Source organism: Narcine bancroftii, chromosome 1, assembly GCF_036971445.1.
Source record: "Narcine bancroftii isolate sNarBan1 chromosome 1, sNarBan1.hap1, whole genome shotgun sequence".
Classification (NCBI taxonomy): domain Eukaryota; kingdom Metazoa; phylum Chordata; class Chondrichthyes; order Torpediniformes; family Narcinidae; genus Narcine; species Narcine bancroftii.
In genome coordinates this window covers 254,140,740-254,167,502 of record NC_091469.1, presented here as the reverse complement: position 1 = coordinate 254,167,502, position 26,763 = coordinate 254,140,740, and the positions used below count along the sequence as shown (strand labels likewise).

At 46.3% G+C, this 26,763-nt stretch overlaps 1 protein-coding gene across 3 annotated transcripts in view; it reads left to right on the top strand.

Moving 5' to 3' along the window:
- The window catches only part of LOC138741499 (excitatory amino acid transporter 2-like), a 251,683-nt gene that overhangs the window by 12,427 nt on the left and 212,493 nt on the right, over positions 1-26,763 (top strand). The window contains exon 1 of one of the 3 annotated variants that reach the window (XM_069895703.1): positions 26,032-26,101. The exons of the other annotated variants lie outside the window; for them this stretch is intronic. The gene's annotated coding sequence lies outside the window, so the exon portion shown is untranslated. Of the gene's footprint in view, positions 1-26,031; positions 26,102-26,763 lie in introns of those variants that run through there. 3 annotated transcript variants of the gene reach the window in all.

The following is a 26,763-nucleotide window of genomic DNA, read 5'->3' as shown; positions in this document are numbered from 1 at the left end:
AAATTGATGCTTGTCTACAAGGATTATGGATCCTTATTTTTATTTTGGACAGGTTGGTTTTTAACAGGCATAAAGTTGTATTATCTTCCTGACTGCCCACTAAAAGGATATAATGGCTGGACAATGAGTGTGGAGCATCTGTATAATGCTGACAACATTGTTAATAGTTTTATTCTCCCTGGTGCCATCGGGATATGTTTTGGCAGCTATGGATTGCCACGGATTTGGCATTTTCCCACCTTGCGTCTTCTTCAGCTGTTTTGGGTTTCAAACTGCTATTCCGTTCATTTAAAAAAACATTTTCTATTCTGCCTTTTATCTTGCACACACTAATCAAACCTCCAGCAATAACATCAGAAAACTCAATATCTGTGAATTACAGGGTGACCTCATCATCACTTCCCTTGGACTTGTGTTTGATGCCTCCAGAGCCCTTTTTGCTTTCATCTCTGTCACCTCGTTCGATCCTGCAATCTGGTCCTCCCAAGAATCCCTGATTTAATTTCTCTACTTTGGCAGTCATTTTAGCTGCAAGGCTTCATATTTTGGAATTGCCTTTGTCAACTTTTATATCTCTATTTCTCCTCATTTAAGATGCTTCTTAAAACCTTTCCTTTGACAAGGTTTTAGCATTGCATTGCACTAACCGCAGTACTGCCCAAGGCGGGAATGTAATGGGCAAAACAGCCTCCTGTGTTGTGAATTAGTGCTTCATGGATATGAAATAGTTGTTAATTATGTGGAGTGTTTGCATACAAGGGATAGACAATATGGCTAAGTACTTGGATGGATTGCTTTTATAACAAAATAAAATATTTGCAGTAAGATGAATTATAAGAAGGTCTATATTGGGGCAGATTATCTCAAAAGTTTTGACTCTTTGGTGGACTATTTGTAGTCATGAATTAATTGGTAGGTCTGCATTGCTGGAGCTGTTAGTGATGCGGTCAACTATGAAACATTTCTCGACTTGGATGAATTATTTGCACATTGTCTAATGCAGTGGTTCTCAACCTTTTTCTTTCCACTCACATCCCACTTTAAGTATTCCCTATGCCATCAGTGCTCTGTGATTAGTATGGGGTTGCTTAAGGTCGGATGTGAGTGGGAAGGGAAGGCTGAGAACCACTGCTCCAGACCCAATTGTTACTGAAATATTTTGCTTGAGAAAAATTGTCATTGGCCCATTTCCTTTGGAGTTCTGAAACTGTGCACATAACGAGTCAATTAGGGTCGATTAAAACAGTGGTTTTCAAACTTTTTCTTCCCACCCACATACCACCCTATGCAATCCCTTACTAATCACAGAGCACCTCCAGCATCGGGATTACTTAAAGTGGTATGTGAGTGGAAAGAGAAAGGCTGAGAACCACTGGTCTAATGGGATTGAGCAATTGGAAGGGCCAGTCACTTTGTAATCTTTGCAGAGCGAGATGGTTTTGACTACCTTGGGAACCATGACAAAGGGTGGTGCCCACTCTCTTAGTGCCTCTTTTCCAAACCTCATGCTGCTCTACTTTGCTTAGCTCTTCTTCTTGCTGTGCGCTCATTGCAAAGAGCATGATGTAGATCCATCTGGCACCAATGTTTGTACACAGGCCTCTTGAATCCTTAATCACAACCTTCTATAGTCTCAGAGCTTATTTGTGCCTGCTTACTATGTATTTGCAGTGGAAACAATTTTTCCATCCAAGCTGAATTTGGTCAACCAATCTTCACCTAGTTAGGTTAACATGATAGTAAGGTCATCATAAGCGGTGACACAAGGTGCATGTGGGAGGACATCCGTGCCACCACCAACCACAAAATCAAAAGTGCTGGGGATTCCTCCCTCCCAGACACTTTGAACGACTTCTACGCCGCTTCGAGGTGAAAAATGATGTGGTGGTGAAGAAGTCCACACCTTCTCCGTACCAACAGGCATGGGGGCCAAAGTGAGAAGAATGCTGCTCAAGGTCAACCCTCATAAGCCTGCAGGACCAGATAACATCACTAGCAGGGTGCTCAGAGGAAGTGCAGACCAACCAACTGACATCCTCACAGACATCTTCAGTATCTCCCCGAGCAGCACTCTCGTACCAAAGTGCTCAAGGTGACTACAATCATTCCTGTGCTGAAGAAGACCCCAGTGTCCTGTCTCAATGACTACCGTCCTGTCGCACTCACGTCCACCATCATGAAGTGCTTCAAGAAGCTAGTCATGGAGCATAAGAAGGCTCAGCTGCCCCCTCACTGGACCCCTGCAGTTTGTGTACTGTCCCAACTGATCTCCCATTGCCACCGTGCTCCACCTAAACATCACCCACCTGGAAAATAAAGACTCACATGTTTGAATGCTATTCATAGACTTCAGCTCAGCATTCAACACAATCATACCACAGCACCTGATTGGGAAGCTGAACCTGCTGGACCGAAATACTTTGCTCTGGATCTGGATCCTTGACTTCTGGACTGGAAGACCTCAATCAGTCCGGATTGGAAACAGCATGTCCAACACCATCCCACTGAGTACGGGGCCCCCCCAGGACTGTGTGCTCAGCTCACTCCTGTTTACCCTGGTGACCCATGACTGTGCAGCGAGTTCTAATCACATCATCAAGTTTGCTGACGACATGACCGTGGTGGGACTCGTAAGGATGAGTCAGCTTACAGAGAGGAAGTGCAAACACTTAAGGACTGGTGCAGAGTCAACAACCTACACCTGAACGTCAACAAAACAAAGGAGATGGGGTTGACTTCAGGAGATCCCAGGGGGAATCATTCCCTGCTGACCATCGACGTCTCCACCATTGAGGTAGTCAAGAGCACCAAATTCCTTGGCGTGCACCTGGTGGAGAATCTCTCCTAGTTCCCCAACACCAGATCCATTGTCAAGAAGCCCCAATAACGTCTTTATTTCCTGCTGAGGTTGAGGAAAGTCCACCCTCACTACATTCTACAGGGGATGCAATGAGAAGTGTAACTGCATCACCTCCTGGTTCGGGAACTGCACCATCCCAGAACGCAAGTCCCTGCAGTAGATAGTAAAGACTGCTGAGGGGATTATTGGGGTCTCTCTCCCTGCCAGATGGACATTTATAATGGCCACCATTTGTGGAAAGCCATAAACATTGTGAAGGACTCCACACATCCCTCCCACAATCTATTCTCACTCCTGCTATCCAGGAAGCACTCGGGCCCTCACGACCAGATTGCAAAATAGTTTTTTCCCCAAAGCTGTGAGGCTTCTGAACTCCAGAGACCTATGTAACATGACATTTATAAGTGATGTGTTACTTATCAAAATGTTACTGTTGTAATTTTGCCCTGTAAATAACCCAGCTCCATGGTCCAGAGAAACACAGTCTCGTTTTCACTGTACACTGCAACGGTTATGGTATGAACGACAAATAAATGTGACTTGATGTGATCATATTTGCCTGATGGGAAACCTAGTCATCACAGTCCCCAATCATGATACAACCTGAAGGTGCATACAGTATAACCAAAAATAATTGCAAGCTAACTAATCTTCTACTTCATGCTACCTGCTAAAGGTGGCCAATCTCTATTGCACATCAGTAAATAGCAATTATAGTTATTTTTCTTTTTTATTCTGAAAGCAGCATCTGTTACTGTGGGTAGCATCCTCAAGATGATGTTTCTGCCTGAAAGAACATAGACCATTGCAGCACAGTACAGCTCTCGATGTGGAATCCTACTCTACAACAATCTAATTTGTTCCTACCACACACCCACCTATAACCCTACTGAACCAGCCTCCACCACCATCCCTGTCAATGTATTCCAGCCACCCACAACTTGCCTCTGACATCTCCCACAATCTTTCCTCCCCTCACCTTCAACAGATGTCCTCTGGTATTTGCTATTGTCACCCTGGGAAAAAGGTGCTGGGTGTCCACCCTATCTAAGCCTTCACAGTCTTGTATAACTCTCTTGTCTCCTCTCATCCTTCTTTTCTCCACAAGAAAAGATCTATCAACCTTGCCTCTCAACATTTTTCTTGCAATTCTCAGCTCAAGAATAAACGACCATAAACCTTGAGCTAAAAATAGGTTATTGTAAGACAATTATCGGTATATTCCTGTTCAGTTGCAGCGAGAAAGAATTTTGATGCATGTACAATGCATGTTATAATAAATTCATTATCATTTTTGGAATGACTATCGTAAGAACCTTTTACAGTCGCTGCACTTTAAAGACAGTGACAACAGAGACTGCAGAGAGTTGATGGGAGAACTTCAATCTGCAGCAGCCAGTTTGATATCTGGCCCCACATCTCTGATACTACCATGGTCATCTCTTCTCTGTTCCCCAGATCGGATGGTATTTTTACCCAGTTCATTTTTAATAGGTGCTGTGGTGATGTGTAATTACACCACTAGGTCACCAGGGGTCACCCCAGTGACCTTGTATATAAAGCAGTCCAGAGCTACAGTCCAGCCTTCCAGGTTCGTCTTGCAGAGAGACAAGACCTCTTAGTGTACATATTAGTTTATTAAAGCTGTCTTATACTCGCACTGCTGGTATTGTCAGTACAGGGGCACTTTATTTAAAAAAAAATCTTGTTGAAAAAGAGCTTGGCATTCTCAGTGGGGGCCATATAAGCCTCCCCACCCCAACCCCCCTGCACCGGGGGCACAGGGCATGTCATTAGGGGGGTCAGGGATTTAAATCCTAAAATATTTTTTATGGTTTTTTTTGTAGTTGGTAGGAGAGAAGTACAGAAGAAACCAATGATGCTTCACAGGGAAGGGGACCCATAAACCTTGAGCTAAAAATAGGTTGAGAATTGCTAGTCTTGAACTCCAAGTGAAACCTAATCTCTGTGAACATCAGACAAGCTCAGCCTTCAGCCCAATTGTGATTAATCCTCTTCTTAACGTTAATGGCTTTGCTATATATAAATGACACATCCTTAATCAGTGGTGTCCATGAGGTCAGGGACTGTCAGTCATACATTAGGAATAATGATCAAGTTTAATTCATTCCTGGATGATTCGGTCTGTTGGTTTGTTATAGATCGAAGAGATTTTTTGCTGTCTGTTCCTGATGTTGCAAGTTGGATGTTGGTTAAAGCATTATAGTCAGTGTGCCAAATGGTCTGTCATAGGTTTCCCAGTGCTTGGAGGCAATAGATTATCTTTCTGTTCATGTTAACAAATTCCTTAAACAGAGATACAGGTGTCGAGTCGCACAGTGGTAGATCTACTGCCTCACAGCTCCAGTGACCTTGATTCATTCCCCACCTCAGGAGCTGACCATGTGGAGGCTTGCGTGCTCTCCCTGTGACTGTGTGAGTTTCCTCCCACGTCTCAAAATGTGAGGGCTGATCGTTTCATTGGGGGCCACTGCAATATTCCCCCTGGTTGTGTGGGTGAGCGCTAGAACCTCAACGAACTCCATCGACACTTCCTGCTATCTTGGAAAGTCTGCCAACGTACTAAAGGACCCATCCCACCCCACCCACACTCTCCTTTCTGTCAGGAAGAAGGTACGAGAGAATGAAATGGTGCATTAACATCTTCAATTCCATTTCTTCTCCCCCCCCCCCACCCCCGCCATCAGGCTCCTGAATGAACCTCATTACAGTGTTCCCATGATACCCTTGTAGATCTTTGCAACACACTATAATATGCTCTTCTTCTTTGTACACATATGCATGTTAGAGTAGATTTGCTGGACTGCTCGAAAAGCAAACCCTTTTCACCATAACAATAAACTTGAACTAGAAGATTGAGGGGAGTGAATAGTGACACGGGAAGAATAAAATGGGATTAGTTTAGGTTATTGTAAATGGGCACCCAATGGTCAGTGCAGACTGGGGGACTGTTTATGTGCTGGATTTTTCCATGTCTCTATGTCACACCTCGAATTGGCACAAAGACAGAGGTGTAGGGATGACTGTGAACACCTTCCACACACTCTCTCCCAAGGTAGGCAGGCGAATAATCCTTTAAGACCAAACAGTTTAACTAACGTCCGCCAAAACTCAGCGAACACTTTGCTGCCTATGGAACGAGTCTGTGAGTGGGCAGGTGAAGCCCACCGACAGATCCCAAGGCCTCAGAGTGAAACCAGCAGAAGCAATTACCAGCCAGCCGCCAGCCTGCGTTGGGACTGCGCAGCACCAGCCAAGTGGGTAAGCTGGAGCTCGCGGTGGTGTCAGTAGCTAGCCAGGGCAGCAAAGGTCGGTGAATGAGACGCAGGTCAATGAAATCTCAGCTCTAGAAATCTTCCCATGTCTGGAGCAGAGGCGTAATCAGGTTCTCAAACTAGGAGGAACAAGAACATAGAAAAGGTGCCACGACACATAGCAAATAATTTAAAATTCATTATACATCTTTATTTTGTATTTAAAATCAAAACACAAGGAAAATACAGTTTTAAAGGAAATACATAATTGTTATTTTGTATGACTACAGTACCAAAAGTTGGGGGAGAGCCAGGAAAGTGCATTGACTAGATGTGTTTTGGCTTGTAAACGCATGCTTATTTCTCTTTCATTACATGAGCTATTTCATGACCTTGCTTTAATATACATCATTGTATTCGACATTTGTTCATTTCATGTTTCAGTAATGGTGTCATTATGCACGAAACTTGCACGTATCTGGGGTTGTGACTTGTGACACGAAAAGGATAACGTTCTGCTGGATCATCCAGCGTCAGACAGGAGGTGAGGGCGTCACGGTTTGTTTTGGTTCCCCAGATGCCAGCGGCCACCAGCGCATCACTGGAGACTAAACACTTGGTTCAAAACACCAGGAGGTTGGTCAAATAATGAACGAATGCAGAAAGTTCTTCCAAGGCCATGTGATAAAGTTTAAAAAAAAACTATCAACAAATAATGAGGTTCAACTTTTATAGTTGAAAAGGCGCCACTTTTGGCTATGCCTGGAGGATTGAGTGGCATGGAAAAGAAGCAGCTACACTCTAAATATCAGTGTCTCTCGAAACCGGGGAAGCAGGCTGGGGCTTTCTTCCATGGAGCTGGGGTGTGGATGAGAGATGATCTCATAGAGACGTACAAAATCTTAGGAGGAATAGATCGGGTGAACACACAGAGTCTTTTGACCAGAGCAGGGGCATCGGTAACCAGACAATAATGGTTCAAGTTGAGTGGGGGAGGAGGGGTAACGTTTGTACACAGAGGATGATGGATGTATGGAACAGGCGGCGGGAGGAGATGTTTGGGGCTGGTGCTATGGCAGTGTTTAAGAAAAATTTGGAAGATAGATTTAGAAGGATATGACCCAAACGTGAGCTGATGGGATTAGAGACTTTAAATGCTTTGCGTTGCTGATTTTTGTGGGTGTGGAGATGAGTGTGATATTATTTCAGTTACAGACAGTGCCCAGGATAGAAATGGGTTCTGTTACTTAAGCCAAATTTGTACATAAGGCAGAACAGGTACTTACGATTCTTATTTATCATTCATGAGGTAACATTGTGTGCATTTATGCACACCTGTGAATTGGGAAACAGCCCGTTCGTAAGTACGAGTTGTTTGTAATCCGGGGACTGCCTGTGTTAATAGGGAGAAAGCCCTTCATGTCAGTACACTGAGGAGAGAATCTGCAAATGTACTCTGTACGGGGCTTAATCTCTCTTGTTTGCCTAAGCGTTGCTGCATCTGGTTGTCTTTGACTTAGCTATTTCTAGCCCAGGTCTGATGCCTTGGGAAACCTAGTGTCTGCAAGATGAAGTGGTGAGTGAGAGGCAGGGGTGCACATGGTGTATCGTGCCATTGTGCACCCTGCCACAGAGAGGAGGCTGAGTATTTAATGTACGGGTCCCTGAGTTCTGCTGTCGACTCCACATATCTCACCCAACCTGGTGAGATCATTAAACTCAATGGCGCATGAAGTGGTGCATTGTGGAATGCTGGAGGAGAACACTGCTGAGGAAGGGTCATGGCCCAAATTGCTGGCTGTCTATTGTCTTCCACGGAAGCTGCTTGACCTGCTTAGTTTCTCCAGCACTTGGTGTGCTGCTCCAGTTCTCTCGCATTTACAACCTCTCTTGTTTGCACTGTTGGATATGGTTGCTTTGATTGAGATATTTCTAACCCAAGTCTGATGTCTTGCATGTGCCCTGTGATTGGAGTGTTTTGCTGTTCACTCCCTGAGCGTATTGTTCAGCCTGTCACTCGCCTATAGCAGTGCAAGATCTCAAAGGACCATGGAATGATATAGCATGGGAGGAAACCATTGCTCTCTTGCCAACTCTTTGAAAGAGCTCTCCAATTAGTCCCACTCATTTATTCCCTTAGACTTGAATGTGCTTCCTGTAACTGACAACATTTTGTATAAAGATCTTCATCTCACCTCTGGGTAGTTTGCTAATTGCCTTGATGTGATATAGTCCACCCAGGTGACCAGTCCATTGCCACTGGAGGATACTTTTCATTATTAAATTCGTTAAAACATCTGAGCACTGCCCCAGCTTCTCCTGTCTTCCTGAACAGTGGCAGTTCTGGAACGATGGTGCCATCTAAGGCAATGCCCTCTCTACTCCCTCTGTGGCTATTACCATGCCGTGATTCGCTCTGGGGCAGACTCTGCTCGACCCCGCTCAAGTCCTGCAGCCTCACTAACCTTCTGTGGTCCTGCAGGTCGGAGTGAGCTGGCCGCCAGAGCATTTGAGCCAGCTAGATCTCTGGTGGTCAATCCCAAGGACCTGGCTCTGGGTCGCCTAATGGTCATTTGGCAGTTTATTGGGCTTCCTGCCTGACAATTCTTATTAAATATACAATCACAATTAAGAGAGGTTTTCAGAATGAAAACATTTAAAAATGGTCTTTAAAAAGTACATTTACCTGATTTAAATTAATTAAATGCAGTCCCTCCTCCTTGAACTCAATGGCTATCTGATATAATGGCATGTTTAACCAGAAAAAAAAATCAGATGCTCTACCAATGTTATTCAGATATTGTTTTGTGATTTTAGTCCTCTCTATATGGTCATAAATTATATGCAATGATCAACAACTTCAGAAGGGAAGGGTATAGATTTTGTAGAATAGTAATTTATTTTTCTGTCTTTTTCAGTTAGCCAATTTATATTTGTTTAAGTCCGTTGTATACTCTTTGATCTGTCTTTCTTTCTTTCTTTCAGTTTGTTCGTTAAAGTACTTGGTTTACATACAATTTTTTTTTCTACATGTAATTGCTACACCTGTATATTCCTTTTCACATGCTTACCCTACCTATCTAATGGCTTTTACTTGTTTATCACATAAAAATATTGAAAGAGGAAATTAATTAACAAAGATAAAGTAAAATAGAACAATAAAATATTTACCTTCACCTATCACCCTGGTTCTCTTCGCGCTGCTACCTTTAGCCAGAAGGCATGGAAGCCTCTCGGCTGAAGAACAGCTTTTATCTAACAGCTGCCTGGCTCTTCACCTCCCCACATTACCCTAACCAGAACACGATTCCAGGAATCTGTTGAAACAGCACTTTAATTTTGGTCTTTTGCACCTCGACTGTGAATATGTATCTATCTTTATATATTTATTCATTTTTCCTTCTGGTGGTGCCTTGTGTGAATTTACGGCTAATGCATTTTATGTTCAGGTGTAGCTGCAGCAAGCAATAATTTCATTTCTTCTGTATATTGTGCTCGTCAGTTCACATCTCATCATCTCATTCCATCCAAATTGGTGACAATATTTACATTAGTGGGACATCCCCAAAAGCACCAGCCATGTCTGGCTTAGCATTGAGGTACCATAAATGAGGTGTAGCAGCCCCTCAGTTAAGGGTCGTGTATTTCTGTCGTATTTCTTTATGACATGGGAGGAGACCATTTGGTTCATTGAGCCCATTCCAGATCTCAGAACAATCCCATTCCCCCAAATTATTTTCCTTTAACATTTTCTCTATCAGCTCCATCCCGGTTCTCTCCCCACCCACTGACACCAGATGTAATGCTTACAGGTCAATTAAATTACCCACAGTTGATGGGATGTCTGAGGAAACTGGAGTACCGGGTGGTAAACGTGGGAACTCCGCACAAACAGTGCCTGACGTCAGGATTGAACCTGGGTCTCTGGAGCTGTGAGGCAGTAGCATATCTACTGTGCCGCTGTAACACCTCACAGGTGCTGATATCACGAATGAACTGACCCTTACTGGCCATTCTCTTACCAATAGCCAACTCCAGTTGGGATTCAACCTAATCTTCAGGTAGTTTTCAATAAATCCCTTGTTTTTCCAGTCGGTGACTGTTTATATGGCCAAGGATTCTATTTTTTTTTTTGCCTTTTAACAATGATATTGATCAATTTTCTGCAGATTTTTAATGTAATATCCACCTCAGTTACCTATTCTAAATCCTCTTTCATTTATTTTCCAACTTCTTCATTACTGTGTTAATACTAATGTGCTAGTAAGCTTTGTATGTCTGTTCGCAGACCTATTGGACCAGGACATTAGACTACTCAACCATAATATGGTTATAACATTTCCCAAAACATGGGTGTTCTCTTTCAAATCGACATGTTAAATAGGCTCTATCACTTTCTGAAGTTTAAAAAAAAACTCTCAAAGGATTTTTGTGGTGTCCTGCCTAAAATGTACCTTGCGAAACCTTCACTAGCATAGATTTATCACTTTGTGGTGTGTGGGAATTTGAAAAAGTAAATTTCTGCCAATACAGTGACTAACTTGCAAGATGTTGCAATCTGGAGCAAAAAAAAATCAGTTGCAGGAGGCCATCATTAGGTCAGGCAGCATCTGTGGAAGGAAATGGAGAGGCAACGTTGGGTTAAGATCCTTCATCGAGACTAATAAAGGAGGGGGAAGATAGCCAGTACAAAGAGGACAGGGGAGGGGGCAGGGCAGGACCCTGTAGTTATTGGACTGAGGAGGGCAGAGGATGATTGGCCCCCTCACCTGGCTCCATTATGCTTCACCCTTCCTCATTCACCATTCACCTACTGACCTCTGTCTCACCCCAATCCCCTTCCTCTTAGCTTGGCTACCTTCCTTCCCCACATTCAGTCTTGGCGAAGGTTCTCGACCCAAAACTTGCCCGTTCTCCCACAGTTGCTCCAGAGACTTTTATCTTTTTTCCACATTTAATTGGCTTTCAAGCACGCTGCCAAGCCTTGAGTTTATGCATGGTGCTATATGAATGCAAGGCTTGAAGACGTCAATCCTTTGAGCCAACTGCCTTCCTTTCTCTGGAATCAATAGCAACTTGCATTTGTATAGCCCTGCTAAAGTAATAGGACTCATCTTGTTACCAAAGCTTGGAATTATTGTAAATCAATCTGTCCCAGGAAGTCACGGCAGGACCAGTCCTTGTTACATTAAGTGGACGAAGTCTCACGCCCCTCCCGCCCCCCAAAACAACCTGAATCCCATCAAAGAGAGCCTTGATGCCATGGCAACAGATCTGAGGAGCTCTTCATCGGGGTAACCAGGGTTCCTTCACCGCAGTTTATAAGATTTCCTCCAACATCTAAGTGCTGTCACGTGCAACGCCTGTTACATGAGGTTGGTATCTCAGTCGGAGCATGGGCCCATTCAGCTCCTGGGAAAGTTGGGGCTCCAACTTCCCCATCAGATCTGCCGTTACCATAATTCATTCAGCGGAGCGAGTCCATTAACTGCCAGCCTCAGTGGTCGTCCAAGCTGGTGCCAAGAGAAAGCAACAATACCCTGCTTTGAGCCTCATTCAACTGGGTGAACAAAGAGAGGATGAGGCAACGTTTCCATGCAGCCTGGCCGAGCTCCATCTGTCGTTTAGCTCCTGCTGTGGAGTGAACAATAAGAGCTGTGTTCTCTTCTCATGCCCACTGTTTGTGGCTGCGATTTATTTAAGAAAGGCGGCTCCTTTACCCCCCTCCAGGATCTATGAGAAATTTGTTTTCTTTTTCCTTTCGCTCTGTTTTTCTTTCCTGTGCTCTCTCACACAACCATTAACTCCCTGATGGACAATGTTCTCACAGGCATAAGATGCCCTGATCCTCTCCCAAGGCACAGGTGATCTCTTTCTCTCCTCCTCAAGAGGTAGACAGGGAAAATTGAGGTGGGGGGGGCTGCCCCTTTCTCACCTTGATGTCCAATTGCCTATTAACTCAAAGCAATGGAGCTTCTGGCTGAATCAATCTCAAGACCAAAATCAGCCACTTCTTCAAGAAAGAATATCCCATTATTCCATCTTTCCCAAAATCTGTTATTTGAAGAGAAGCAGCTGTGCTTGTACCATAATGGTTTTCAGAATCTGGGCATCGCTGGTGTTTTTTGTGTACAGTGTGAGGGGGTGATGTGCCTGGCGCTCTCCAGGCTGTGGAGCTTCACGAGGTACCCTTTGATGGTGTTACTGTCTAGAGCTTCAGATGCAGTCCCCAGAATGTAGGAGTCCTTCGATGGTGAAATAAGACATACGCTGCCATTACAGTTACGAATGAGACACATAGTGGTGGAATCTAAACCTGGAAGGTAAAAACGCAGAAATGCTGGAAGAAGAGCTCAGACCCGAAACCTCGGTTATGTATCTTTACCTCCTATGGACGCTGTGAGACCTGTTGGGTTCCTCCAGCATTTCTGAGCAGTTTTACTACAATCACAATGTCTGAAGACTTCTGTATTTTACTCTAAACCTAGAGAGTATCGGTTTAATAGAGATTGCAGAGGGTGGAGAGGGTGATCAGTACATTGAATGAGTTGATAGAAAAAATGGTGCTCTTTACTGTGGAGGAGATCATGGAAGCCAAGAAATTGGAGTAAACGAGTGGTGAGTAGCTGGACTATGTGAGAATGACCAGGCAGGAAGTGCTGGAAGCCTTGGAGCGCATCAAAGCGGACAAGTCCCCAGGGCCTAGTGAAGTGCCCCCTTGCTCCTGGTGGGGAGTTGCGGAAGAATTTGTGCAGTTCCCTTGCTGAGATACTTAACATCCTCTTTGGCCTCGGCTGAAGTGCTGCAAGACTGGAGGGTGGCTAATGATGTTATTTAAAAAGGGCAGCGAGAACAAGCTGTTGGGGATTCTGAAGGACAGGGTCTACTGACATTTGGATAGTCAGGGACTAACTGGAGGATGTCAGCATGGATTCGACTGTGACAGATTGTGTTTTTGATGTTGACTGCCGTTTTTTGAAGAGGTGACAAAGAGGGTTGATGAAGGTAGGGCAATAAATGTATATGTGGACTTTAGCAAGACCTACCTGAATGGCATGTTAGTGAGGAAGGTTAAATCACATGGGATTGAAGGTGAGCTGGTCCATTGGATTCAACGTCAGCTTAGTGGAAGGGCAGAGAGCTGGAGTGGAAGGATGTTTTCTGATTGAAGGCCTGCATCCTGAGGCACACTGCAGGGGTCCATCGAAACGAACAATTAGGATGTCAGCACAGTTGATTTGATTAGTAAATTTGCAGATGTCACCAAATCTACTGGGGAAGTGGACAGTGAGGTAGGATATCTAAGTTTACAACAGATCTGGACCAGTTGGGTAGGTGGGCCAAGGAGTGGTAAATGGAACTTAACTGTGACAAGTGTGAGGTGTGGAACTTTGGGAAGTCAAACCAGAGCAGGACTTGCATGGCTCCTTCAAAGTGGCAACTCCGGTGGATAATGTAGTGAAGAAGGCATTTAGCATGCTGGCCTTTATTGGACGGGGTCTGGAGTGCAAAAGCTGGGACCTCAGGAATCAGCCGTTCAAGGCGTTGATGAGACCAGACTTGGGGAGTGATGTGCAGTTCTGGGCACCCAAATAGAGGAAGCGTTAGGAAGGACATCAATAAATTGGAAAGGGAGATTGACTGGGCTGCTGCCAGGACTAGAGAGGTTAAGTTATAGGATAGGCTAGGTCTTTATTCCCTCGAGTGAAGGAGGCTGAGAGTTGATCAAAATGATGAGGAGCATGGATAAAATCAAAACTCACAGTTTTTTTCCCCCAGGGAAAGGTGATTCTAGAATAAAGAAGAATGAGGGGAGATTTGATAGAGGTTTACAATATTATGAGGGGTATAGACCGAGTAAATGCATATAGGTTCTTTCCACTTAGATTAGGACAGATGAATACAAGAGGACATGGGTTTAGGGTGAAAGGGGAAAGGTTTAGGGGAAACGTCTTCACCCAGAGTGGAACGAGCTACCATCTGATGTGGTGGGTGCCGACTCAATCTTGAGCTTTAGGAATAAATGGGATGGATACATGGATGGAAGAGGTGTAGAGGGTAATGGAATGGGAGCAGGTTATTGGAATGGGAGCAGGTTATTGGGAGTAGTTGAACAATGGTTGCCACAGACTATAAGGGCCAAATGGCCTGTAATGTTCTATGGTTTCAGGTGAAAGATTTATTGATGATGATGATGAGTTTATTGTCATACACACTGTACAATGCTTGTCCATTTGACATGTTGTGCAATGGTACCAACAATTTAGTCTTGGTTTGATGTTACCTCTTTCTCCTTCAATGGTGTTCTCTTATTCCACAGAGCTGTGTATACCAAATAGTGAACACTCTTGAGAGTGAACTATTGAAGATGTTAATATGCAAACATGGAAAATAAGAGCTTTATGACTTTCTGAATGAGTCCACCATGAGGGACCTTGTCAAATGCCTTGCCAAAATCCATATACACCACATCTACTTCATCATTTTCCTTTGTCACTTCCACAAAAAACTCATTTAGGCTCTGCGAAGCATGACCTGCCTCTCGCAACGTCGCAACAACTGCTGACAGCCTTTCTTTATACATCAGTCCTACCACCTCTGGAATCTGTCTGGTGCTGAACAAAGGTCCTGTCTGCCCTCTCGGATGATCCATGTCACTGTCTCTAAAACCTACCCCTACCATCTTTCGAAGATGATGTTTTGCATGGACTGGTTGGGCCAAACTGGCCTGTTTCTGTGCTGTAAATGGTTATATGGGATTCTCTCCAAGACAACTTCACTACTAACCACTGTCAGGTTGGTGTTGATGCGTCATGACCGTGCAAACAGAGATGGCTTTGCTCCTTATATAACAACAGTGCCCTTGCTCCAATAATATTCCAGTGTGTACCATGGGTTTTAGGATATCCTGATGCTTTTGAGACATTTGAAAATCACTAGAGCATGGGATCAGTTCCTCTCTGCACAATCATAACAAAACAAGAGAAAAAGTGTTTGGATCGGGTAGTGACATACAAGCACTTAAAATTGCAAATAGATCCAGCATTGTCCTCATTACAAATAATCACATTTGACGTGCCCTAGATAGATACGTTTTGGAAATCCTTCTAATTTGACTGCAGTTAGAGTGGTGGTAGGATCCTCTCTAATGAGGTTCAAGCTGCTTCTGGAGGTGGTCCTTCGCGAAAACAATGTCTCCTGGGCAAACTTGATGTTCATCCTTAAGCTCCTCCTCTAGCCGGCGGGCTCCCTTTAGTTGTGAATGCAAAATCTTGAGAGGCTTGGTTAATGTCAGGATCCATTCTACAATTTCATTTTGGATGTAAGATTCGGGTCCATTTCTGGTCATTTTGGGGCTTTTTTCAGCAGCAGAAATAAATAATATAAAGTGTGAACCCCTGGAAGGCCCCAAAATGTCCAGAAATGGACACGATTCTAAGCAGATCCTTTGGTTTATGGTCAGGTGCAATAGTAAAGGTAATATTTGGAAAAAGAAGGTGGGACTGTTTCCACAAGATGGGATCTATTGTTACTAAAAGGGCAGTTCCTGCTGGGCTCTCAATTTCTCCCTTTACCAACACAGAAGGGTTGTTTTAGTAAAGGAGGGTAGAATGGTTTAACTGAATTGCTGCCGGAGAGATTATAGGCTAAGGTTAAGTGAGGATCTTGACGGTGGGAGATGGGACCGCTGAGGGATCGAGGTCGAGTGCCTATCATGGTGGGATGGGAAAGTTAGGGTACTCTAGTCAGTGGACCGGAGATCAATATGCCCTCACTGGTGCATTCGATTTGCAGTCCCAGGCCACATAATACATCCTTTACCATTATATTTAACCTGAAGTTTCCATATACAGCAAATTCTACCTCATTTGGCGTGCTAGTTTGTAAGAAGTGGGAAGGGGCAGGGTAAATGTATAACTAATTATAGACTCCTTGAATCCTTAGAGTGAGATGGTTTTGTCAGAAAAGGGGTAGACAGAGCTGACTATTGTATAGACGAATAAGTTGCTCCAGTAGCAACCATAATTTTTAAAGGGTGTCCACTCACTGTGAGGGTGCGGAAGGGTTCATTGACTGGGTTGGTAGTTAGGATTGGCAACTCAAGGGCCATCTGTCATGCAAAAGGGTTGTGGGCAGTGTACTGCTGGCCAATCAGCGATCTCCTTTGCTGAAGGCCACACCCCGCTGACCAGCAACCAGCCAATCAGGTGTGTATCCACCCACAAGCCTCAGTGCACACTGCCATTGGCTGGCCACAGTCATTGGCCTCTTCTCTGCAGAGTGGGCCATATTTAAGTCTGAGCGGGCTGCTTCTCAGTCTCTTCTTCCCCTCCTCGTGTCAATGCTCTCGCTCCCTGCCTGGATCAAGGTCACTATAGTAGACTCCGTCCATGTGGTTCACAGGTAATGGGACACTGTTTCCCCTAGAGCTAGCCAGGCTATCCCAGTGTACGGAGATACTGGAGCAGGGCCACAGTCCTCTGTATTCCCCAGAATTGGAGACATATTTCCTCAGGGTCTAGCACAGAGGGAATCCTCCCCTCTTGCCTTCCACTGTACTGAGCCCCTTCCTTCCCTGGTGGGTGCCACGGCTTAAGTGTGAGTTAGTGTGAGTGTGCGAGTGCTTGTATGTATGTGTGTAGCGGGAGAGGTATTGCGCTGTGCTGTAGGTTGATTTAAAGACCATTGTATTGCGATCCGAATCTTGGAGCTTGCTTTCTGCTACACCCCATGAACCTTTCAATTCAATGCAGGCAGATCAAGGAGCCTGGTGGGGTCCAGAGCAAAGTCATAGGTTTCTCTGGTTTCAGAGCAGTCCCACTGCCAATGCGCCCTTTGACCACAATGGTAACACTCCTCTTGGAAGGCTCTCCTGACAGTCAGACATGCAAACAGTGCAGTAACAGACCCACGAGCCCATGCTTTCCAAATACCCCAATTAACCCACAACCCTGTATGTTTTGTTGGGTGGGAGGAAACAGGAGCACCCGGAAGAAACCCACGCTGACATGGGGAGAGTGTACAAATTCCTCATAGACAGCGCTGGATTCGAACCCAGGTTGCTGGTTCCGTAATAATGTTGCTAACCCAAAGTAAGATTCGTTAAGTTGTTAACAGGTGGTTTATGGCTGTGAACAAGTTTAGGTATGTCTCAATACCTCCTGTACTTTTACAAAATTCATTGATGCAAGTTACAAATAACTGGAGGAATAAAACAAACAATACCTGCCGCCCTTCCCCGATATGCAGCCACTCAACTTAAAGAAGCTAAATACAAATTAAATGACACAAAATGGTTCCCTTTGAGGTGCATGTGAAATAGAGCCCTTACCCATCTACAATCTCATCTTCAAACACAGGGGGGAGAAGGAGGATATCAGGAACTGAAGATCCATATTATCATTAAACGTTGGCTACAAAATCCTGTCCAAGGCCATTGCCAATTGAATCAAGTCTGCTCTGGGACAGGTAATCTGCCCAGACCAAACCTATTAGTCCAATCCTATTTTTGTGTTGCATAGTGCCCTTTGCTGAATCCATCAGTATGGTAGCAGCATGCAAGCACAAACTCAAAAGACCACCAGTTTAAGCTTTGGTGCTCCCCTGTGACTGGCTCAGGAGGGGCCAGCTCAAATCTATACTGATTTATAGCCGGCCAGGTGGATTCAGCCCCTTAGGTGGTCTTCCTGTAGGTGCAGAGATCGCCCCCTGTAGTAGGCTGGTGGCTGTATCACCTCAGTCGGGGAAGATGAGGGCGAAAGAAGAATGACATTGCCAGGCAGTAGTGGCACTCAGGTCAAGGCTTCCCTGTGCATGGACGACGTCGCTGTCTTTTGTTCAGACACATGATTGATCAGTATCTGCGGCCAGTTTGAGTCAGCATTGGGTGCCGGGGTAAACCGGATCAAGGGCAAGGCAATGCTCTTTGGTAACTGGTCTGACCAGTTCACCTTCCCTTCACGGTCAGATCTGACTACCTGAAGGTGTTGGGGATCTGGTTTGGAGGGGCTGAGATGTACAACAAGAATTGATCAGAGCAGATTGCAAATAACAGGGGAGAACCTGGTCATTGGTGTCTCAAGATTGCTGTGTGTTAGGGTGGCCATTCCAAATTTCCAAAAATGAGGACATGGTCATGGGTTACTAAATCCATCTATCTATCGATCGATCTATCTATCGATATATATATATATATATATATATATATATATATATATATAGTGTGTGTTTCAGAGCTGTTTTCCGGTTCATATGGGGATCCAACATGAAAGGTTCTGAAGGGTCACCACGTACAAGTCGCCAGACAAAGGGGGCTCATCCTGATGACCATCTTCATGGGTGGCTGCATCAGACTGCGTGGAACCAGAGTACGAGGGCTCCAAGTGCCGTTATGTGCTGAGGTTCTACCTATCCCAGATGTTGCGAAGGATGGGCCTGGCCCCATTGCCATGCAATATCCCAGTCAGCTGGACTTTGCCGCACCACTTGTGGAAATTTTTTACAGATCAACATCTTTGACTACAAGGCCATTAGGGCAGTGGCCAACGCAGAACGTCTTGCAGGCACTGAGAGATGAGGACACGATTGACCCAGTGGGGTGGTTCCCTGAGCAGACCGTCCTGGTCGCCTGGCGCAACGTTTCATCGCCAGGGCTCACAAACAAGCACCAGGACCTGGCCTAACTGGCGGTGAGAGTTGGCCTCCCAGTCAAATCTTTCCTGCATGACTGGAACATCACTTTCTCACGTGGTTCCCAAGATGTCTGTGGTGGAGTGGAGACAGTCCCCCACCACTTTGGTGAATGCAGATTCACTAATAGGGTGTGGAGAAGGATACAAGGGTCCTTGTCATGATTCATCCCCAGCAGTAGCGTGACAGAAGACTCTCTGATCCATGGACTGGACCTGGGGACGGATACAGAGCCATACATCCAGAATTCCTGGAAAACCATCAACTTTTCTCCGAAACCTGTTGGTCTTTCACCACTCGAAGACGTTAGTGAGGGAGTGCTGCCCACTGGCATATTCCAGGCTGCAGGAGTTTGCGCTGAGGTTTGGTGCAGCCGATATGAGGGCGCTGTGGGGAAGGATCACAGTATAGACTCTAGGGTCCTCCCATTACAGGGATTGAGGAGCTGAGAATGAATGGAAACAACAGAGAGGGGAGAAGCAACAAGGTGCCACAGTGTTGGTAATGATGTAAATAGAATTAAATGTATCAATGCATGGTTTGGGAATGTATGGATATGAAAATAAGGGTGGGAACAGATTGAACTGTTTTACTTTTACAGAAGAATTATTATTATGAATAAAGACTATTTCTGGTGGCTCCCGGCTCAGGTAGCTACCTCAGCAAGAGCACAAAGGAGAAAGAGAGTGGCTGGACCACCTGGTCAGGTTTTATATCTGGCACCTGGGGGGCTGACTCATTGCTTCATGTGACTCCAGGTGATCAACCGTAAAATGGTATCAGCTATGGTGCGTCTGACATGTGGGTGGTGACCTTCGACTTCCTCTCCGACCATGAAGGTGATCCTCCGTGTTACATTTCACTCCTGGAAGGATACAGACATTCTACCCGTGGGCTAATATAAATCCCGGGGATGCTCTATCAACTTACGTACACAGCAGAGTAGAATTATACCCAGTATTGTGAGGCCGATGGTTGTTGCCCAATGTATTACAGTGGGTCACCAACTTCATACTGCTCCAGAAGGCCACCAGACACCCCGTAGTGTGTTGTGGTCAAGGAACTAACCCCTGGCTCATTTAAATTTGTTCACTGACCTCCGTATGTGTACGACCAGGTGCGTGATATTCCCCGATTTTTCTTGAATGGAAGTTCAGTTCTCCTCACCAATAACAGCACGGGTACCACACTCAGAGGCAAGCTGATAGTCCAAGGCCAAGTCATTTTGCAAGGCTGTCATCTGAACAGCTGACAGTTCAGTTGCCACTCAAGTCAAAGCATCCTCAATGTTTTGAAGTGCCATAGCAGTCTTGTAGGCCAGTGTCTCCATCACGGTGGTCATGCATCTCACCTCTTGGGACAATCGGGTAGGGCCAGACCCTCTCCGCCTCAGTAATCAACCCTCTCACTATGTGCCCAGGGTAGGCTAGGTGCTCTCCCAGGTCTTTGAGTTGTACGTATGGCAGATAACAGGAGCCATCCTATGGGTAGCCATGGGTAGGCCAATGGCTCCATATCCAGTGAGTACGTTTCAGTGTTCAGAGAGCACCCGCTGGGCTATTGGCTGTGGGCATCATCGTTCCTGGATACTGTCCCTGTTCGCCCTCACTGAATGCCATCAATTGATTGGACCAGTGCTGATTATGCCATCCGCACAAGCACTCATTACCCTTGCTCATCATCTGGGGAATCGGTCAGGATTTTGGCGTTGGCCAAAGTTTATGCTGGGAAACACCAGCCCTTGAAACAACCACCCCACTGAGGGTCACTGGCTTTTAGGTTCGTTAATGCTGTTCCCATGCTATGGGCTGATGTCAGTTGGAGGTCACTGCTTCCAGGCTTCCCCCAAAACAAGGCACCAAAACCTAAGGGGCTGAACAATTTCCACCAATGGCGTATCTCTTGCGTGGCTCAAAGAGAATTGGCATCAGCGGTAATCATTGTGTAGAGTGGGTAAGGGTTCTCACGCAGATCCAGTAGTCTGATGTGTTGGCTCCGCTGGCTTTACTTGTGGGTCACTCGAGGAAGGTGCTGTAGGATCTGCACCACTGTCACTGCTGTCAGCATCCACTGATTGGCTATCCTGTGAAGCTGGAGGACAAACTCGCTCTCTTCAGGTCTGCCTTTGTGTGCTCTGGCAGGCTATTCCTGGTTCCCCTGTAACACAACCCACCGCGTGCTCCCGGTCTGCACGCTACAACCTCCCCCCCTCCCTTCCTTTTGACAGTAGTTCCACCTCCTCTAGCCACGGTGGGTCTGACGCTGGTGTTACGAGCCCAGAGGACCCATAAACCCAGCAGCAATAGATATTCACCAAGATAAATGGTTACTTAAACAAAAGTTACTTTTAATTATCTTTGAACATGAAAATAGAATCAGACTTTAACTTAACTCAATTGACTTACTTACCCTCCTTCTAATTCTAAGTGCACGTGTATGTAATGTGTGTGTTAGTTCAGAAAAGTTCTTTGGTTCACTATCCAATCTCACTTCTCATTCCTCCAAGTTCACTGGTTGCAGGCAATTTCTTAAACTGTGCACAGAATTGAACATATATAAAGTTCACCAGGCTTTGGTGCTTGAAAGATAAATGGTTACTGCTCAGGAAGGTTCTTGTTGGTTTTCAAAGAGAGATGTGCTGTTCCAGGACATCCACAACTGATGAACTTTCATCAGTCACCTCAGTGTCTTGCTGACGAAACTTTCCCCATCAGGGTTCTCCAAATTAACCTCTTTCTTTCAGGACACTACAAAGTTCCTTTCTGTTTCACTTATTCCAAGTGAAACATTAGACAGCCAGTCCTCTCCTCTTGTATGAACCATAAGGGGTTCGACCAGGCTGTCTTCCAAAAGCTTGCCAGCTTGTCCTGTTTCAGTCCCAGCAACTTCTTGCTGGCTGACAGTGTCAAGTGCTCTCTCTCTCTCTCTCTCTCTCTCTCACACACACTCTGAGACTGAGAGAAAGCCTGTTTGACTCACTCTGGTTGCAAAACCACATGACCCTCTTACATCAGCAAAGCTCTCCTGTAGACAATAGCAGAGCCAACATTCTCTTTCATCTGTTGCTTTTGGGTAAACAAGAATCCATTAGTGACGACTCTTGAGCACTCTTCAAAGCTCTTGCAAAGAGGTGTGAGAAGCCACTATGTCTCCAGTATTTCAAATAAGATCTGTTTTAAAGTGCTTGCATGTGATCTACTCTAACAAACCTTTCCCAATTTATCTCTCAAAAACATTTCTATGTACTCTGTCACACTGCCAAGTGCTGCATCATCGTGGACTCACCCTGGCCGGTTGGTCGGGAATTAAGTGGTCCACTGCCTTCTGCAGCCCGCTCATCCACCCCTGTAAGGGGCAGGTGGGCGTCAGTGACTAGTTCTGCTGTTTGAACAACTTTTTGATCCACCCCACTGCCTGTGGATAGTATGGGATGTGTAATAGCTGTGAGATACTGTTCTCTGAAGCCCAGTTTGCATCTTGGTCCCTGTAAAGTGGGACCCCTGGTCAGATTGAATCTCCACCCCCCCCCCCCCCCCCATACGTGGAGGACAGGTGTATTAGCCCCTCGATTGCACTCTCTTGGTCAGTGTGATCCACCAGATTTCTAGAGTGAATATTGGCCATGTTCAGGGCACATTTTGGCATGGGGGAGGCCCGATATAATCGATCAGCCCTATCTGGCTGGCTCCCGTGCCTTTGCCTGGGTTTGACATGTTGGGTAACTGGCAGTCCCTGCCTTGACCTTTGTGATAGGTTAAGGCCACCCCTCAGTCCTCTGCCCATTGCTGGGTCCCATCCACCCCCAGGTGCCCTTTTTTTTTACATTTCCCTTCAAACTTTATTTAAACTACAACATGACAACACACAAAACTACAACTAAAATCCACCATTAACATGTGGCAAAACCACTACCAGCTCTCCATTACCCAGTGTTACACATCAAATTAAAACACTATCTTCATCATCAACCTTACCCAAGATCCCCTCGGGTGGTGGGGGGTGCTCTGTTCCTGGAATTCATCCACCGTCCCTTCGGACACCGTGTGTTCCCGGTCTAACAGTGCACAGCCCCAGATGTAACCCCCAAAGATGGGCAGGCAGTCAGCTCGCCCCGCACCTTCGATTGCCCGCCTCCTTGACCCGCGAATAGCCAGTTTGGCCAACCCCCACAGGGAGATTGACTGAGCAGCCGGTTCCCGTCCGCACTGGGCAGCCATAGACCGGGAGCGTGCAACCAGAATTTGAGGAGCAGCCCCTTCAGGTAGGGGAAGAGGGGCTTCAACCTCACGTACTCCACAAAGATGTGGTGCACCGTCTCCTTCCGGCCGCAGAAGCGACAGGCGGCCAGGGTGTTGGTGAACCGACTCAGGAAATAGTTATGGTCCTGGCACTCAGGAGACACCAGAACAGTGCAAATCTGGGCAGCTCTGTCGACTGCAGCATTTTATGTAGTCGCCTTGGTCTCGCTGGTGATGCGGGGTATCCACCTGATGGGCTGTAATCGGCTGCCAGTCTGCATCACCCCAATGAGCTCTCAGTGGGAACATTCCCAGAGGGGTCGTCTGTGTATCTCCCAGCCCAACTTGTGCCAGTTGGTTGGACCCCCTTTCCCCTCTGAAGAGAGGATCTTACCCATGGCACGATGGAGAACAGCAGGCTTCCACCATTATTTGCCACCTCGCCAGTGGCTGGAACGATCAGTGAACCAGACCTCCTCAGGGGTCAGGTCATCGAAGGGTCTACCCCACTGTATTGGAGAGGGGTCTACCACACTGTATTGGTGGGGATCTCGCATTTGGGACCAACACCGTCAGGCAGGGATGTTACGAAAGTTGCTCACCCCCATCAGGACTTTGCTGAGCTCGCTCAGCAAAGGAGGCTGGTTGGGCACGGTCCCCCTTGTGGGTGGACTTGATCCACGTCTGACTGGAAGGTGCGGTCACATTATGATGGCTTCAGTGACCATCTGGTGCTTAGTGTCCAGTAGCATGCCAGCAACTGCCTTTCGAAGGGGGTGTATGCAGATGTAGCCTTGGGGAAGGCTTTAGTCCAAAACCCTCATGGGGGTTGCCACTGGCTCTATTTTGGCGGTGGCAGAAACCATAAGCTCAAAAGACATGTCTCTCTGCCTGTGTGCTAACGGGGGAGCCTTCTTCACTGCCTCAAAGGCAGCTTGCTGGTCAAGACCCCTTCTACCAGGGTGTATTGTACAGTGGGTGCAGGATCACAGTCATGTGCGGATGGCAACAGATTCCTAGCAACCCTACAAACCACTGTGCCTCTTCCTTGGACGTGGGGATTGCAACAGTGAGAATTTTGTTCCTCGCCTTGCTGGCCCGCATGCCATTGTTCCCCCAGGAACAGGAAGGTTTGGCTGCTGCCTGGTATCTTCTCAGGATTAATGAACCGTTTCCCCCCCCACCCTGCCCCACCCTGGTCCAGAGGGAAGTGACCACTGCATCTGGTGCCTGCCCCACTACCCCCTTGTGAGGGTCCCTGCAGCAGCACATCATCAATGTAATGTGATAAGGAGAAACATAGAAACATAGAAGATAGGAGTAGGTCATTCGACCCTTCGAGCCTGCTCCGCCATTCAATGAGATCATGGCTGATCTTAAAGTTCAGTACCCCGTCCCCGCCTTCTCTCCGTAACCTTTAATACCCTTATACTGAAGAAATATATCTAATTCCCTCTTAAATATATTTAATGAACCTGCCTCTACTGCCCTCTGTGGCAATGAATTCCACAGATTCACCACCCTCTGGGTCAAGAAATTCCTCCTCATCTCGGTCCTAAATGGTTTGCCTATTATCCCCAAACCATGGCCCCAGGTTCTGGACTCCCCCACCATTGGAAACATCCCTTCCGCATCCATTCTGTCCAGTCCTGCCAGAATTTTATATGTCTCTATGAGATCCCCTCTCAATCTTCTAAACTCCAGCGAGTACAATCCCAATTTGCGCAATCTTTCCTCATAAGTCATTCCTGCCATTTCAGGTATCAGCCTGGTGAATCGCCCCTGCACTCCCTCCATTGCAAGAATATCCTTCCTTAGATCAGGTGACCAAAACTGCACACAGTACTCCAGGTGGGGTCTCACCAAGGCCCTGTACAGCTGCAGTAAGGTATCCTTGTTCCTATACTCAAATCCTCTTGATATGAAGGCCAACATACCATTTGCCTTTTTAACCGCCTGCTGTACCTGCATGCTCGCCTTCAGAGACTGTTGTAGAAGTTCCCCTAGGTCTCTCTGCACTTCCCCATCTCTTAATCTATTGCCATTCAAATAGTAATCTGCCCTCCGGTTTGTATTACCAAAGTGGATAACCTCACACTTATCCACATTGTAGTGCATTTGCCATGTATCTGCCCAGGACCAGCTGTATCCCTTGCAAGTCCCTGGCTACCGGACCGTGGCTCAACATGGGACGGTGTGTGTACCCCTGGGGAAGGCAACAGAAGGTGTACTGTAAAGCCAAACTGGCCCTGTGACTCCGGACACAGGGGAATGGAAATGAAGGCATCAACCATATACAGGCACATTAACTTTTGCCTGCCATAAAATCAAACAATGAGTCACCATGAGCATTGCCTGGTGCTCCCAATAATAAAAAAACACTGAGTGTCCATGGATTCACCTCCAGTACTCCCACAGTCTCTGCAGATGCAAAGTCTCCAGTTCAAACCATTTGCAACCCGATCCAAACCTCCAATACGATCAGGAAACCTTCAGCACCTGAGGCCCTTCAGAGACCCTTCATACCCTCAGCACCCCCTTGATTCCTGGTTCCCTTGTGCCAGTCTCCAGAAGCCCTGAAGTAAATTTCCATCTGGGCACTCTCTCTCCAGCCAGAGGGCATCAACGATGATTTTCCTTGTTTCTGCGAACCTGCCCCTTCCCGCCCTTCCCTTCCAATTCTGCTCCCTCCCTTCTCATCCATGCCATCCCTACTCCCCTTGATCATCGCTATCCCCTCCATCCTTTCTCCACATCTCACCCCCTGCCTTTGTAACCACCCCTCTCCTCCTACTTTTTTGTTCGGATGCCTGCCAACATTTTTCCATGCCTTGAAGAAGGGCTCAAGCCCAAAATGTCTGTGATGTATTTTTTACCTTTGCTACATAAAGTAGGCTTGACCTACTGAATTTCTCCAGCTTTGTATTTCTATTCCAGCAGCCTGATCCTTCAACTGCAGGTCACCAACAACCTGCAGCCTGTGTGGGTCTTTCAGCCGCTGATCCCCTCACTGGTCCACTGCTGTGGCCACCTTCCAGGTAGGGTCGTCTCCCAGACTTATCCTATCTCCATTTCTTGTGACCTGTGCCAGTCTGCTGCTTTCTCATGTCCATTGCCCAGCACAGGTGCCATCATCTCGGGCATGGATATTCATGGTTACAAGATGTTTAAAAACAACCACACCATCGGCTCCTCTACCAGGCTGTTTGAAGACTGTAAGGAGCTGTCGGCATCATGACCGGGCAGTTGGACCTTGTGGAGCAGCATTGTGTCTCTACTCCCCACTTTCCCAGGTCCTCCCCAGCACTGTTGTTACAGCACTACCATATGCAAGGAATGCACAGCCTTAACCAGCCTTAAAGGATGCACTGTTCACATGTCACATTACATCATAGTTCCTCTCTTCCAAATATGCTTTGCCAGGTTACCAGCTCCTGCCCACACCAAAAATCTGCTCCTTTCTCGAGGGAATCAATATCGTTCATCCCTGTTTCAGTGTTGCAACACCAAGGCGTAACAAAATGTAGGCTATGTCAGAGATAAAATCTATGGTCCCTCTGCATCCTGAGAGGAACTGGGCCACAGAAGTCACTAATTCATGCTTATTCTGCCATTGTTCTGTCGTCTCTATTGCACTATCCAGGGATAGCAGGAGAGCTAGGGTATCCTCTTTCCCCTCTGATACACTGTCCAGTGACAA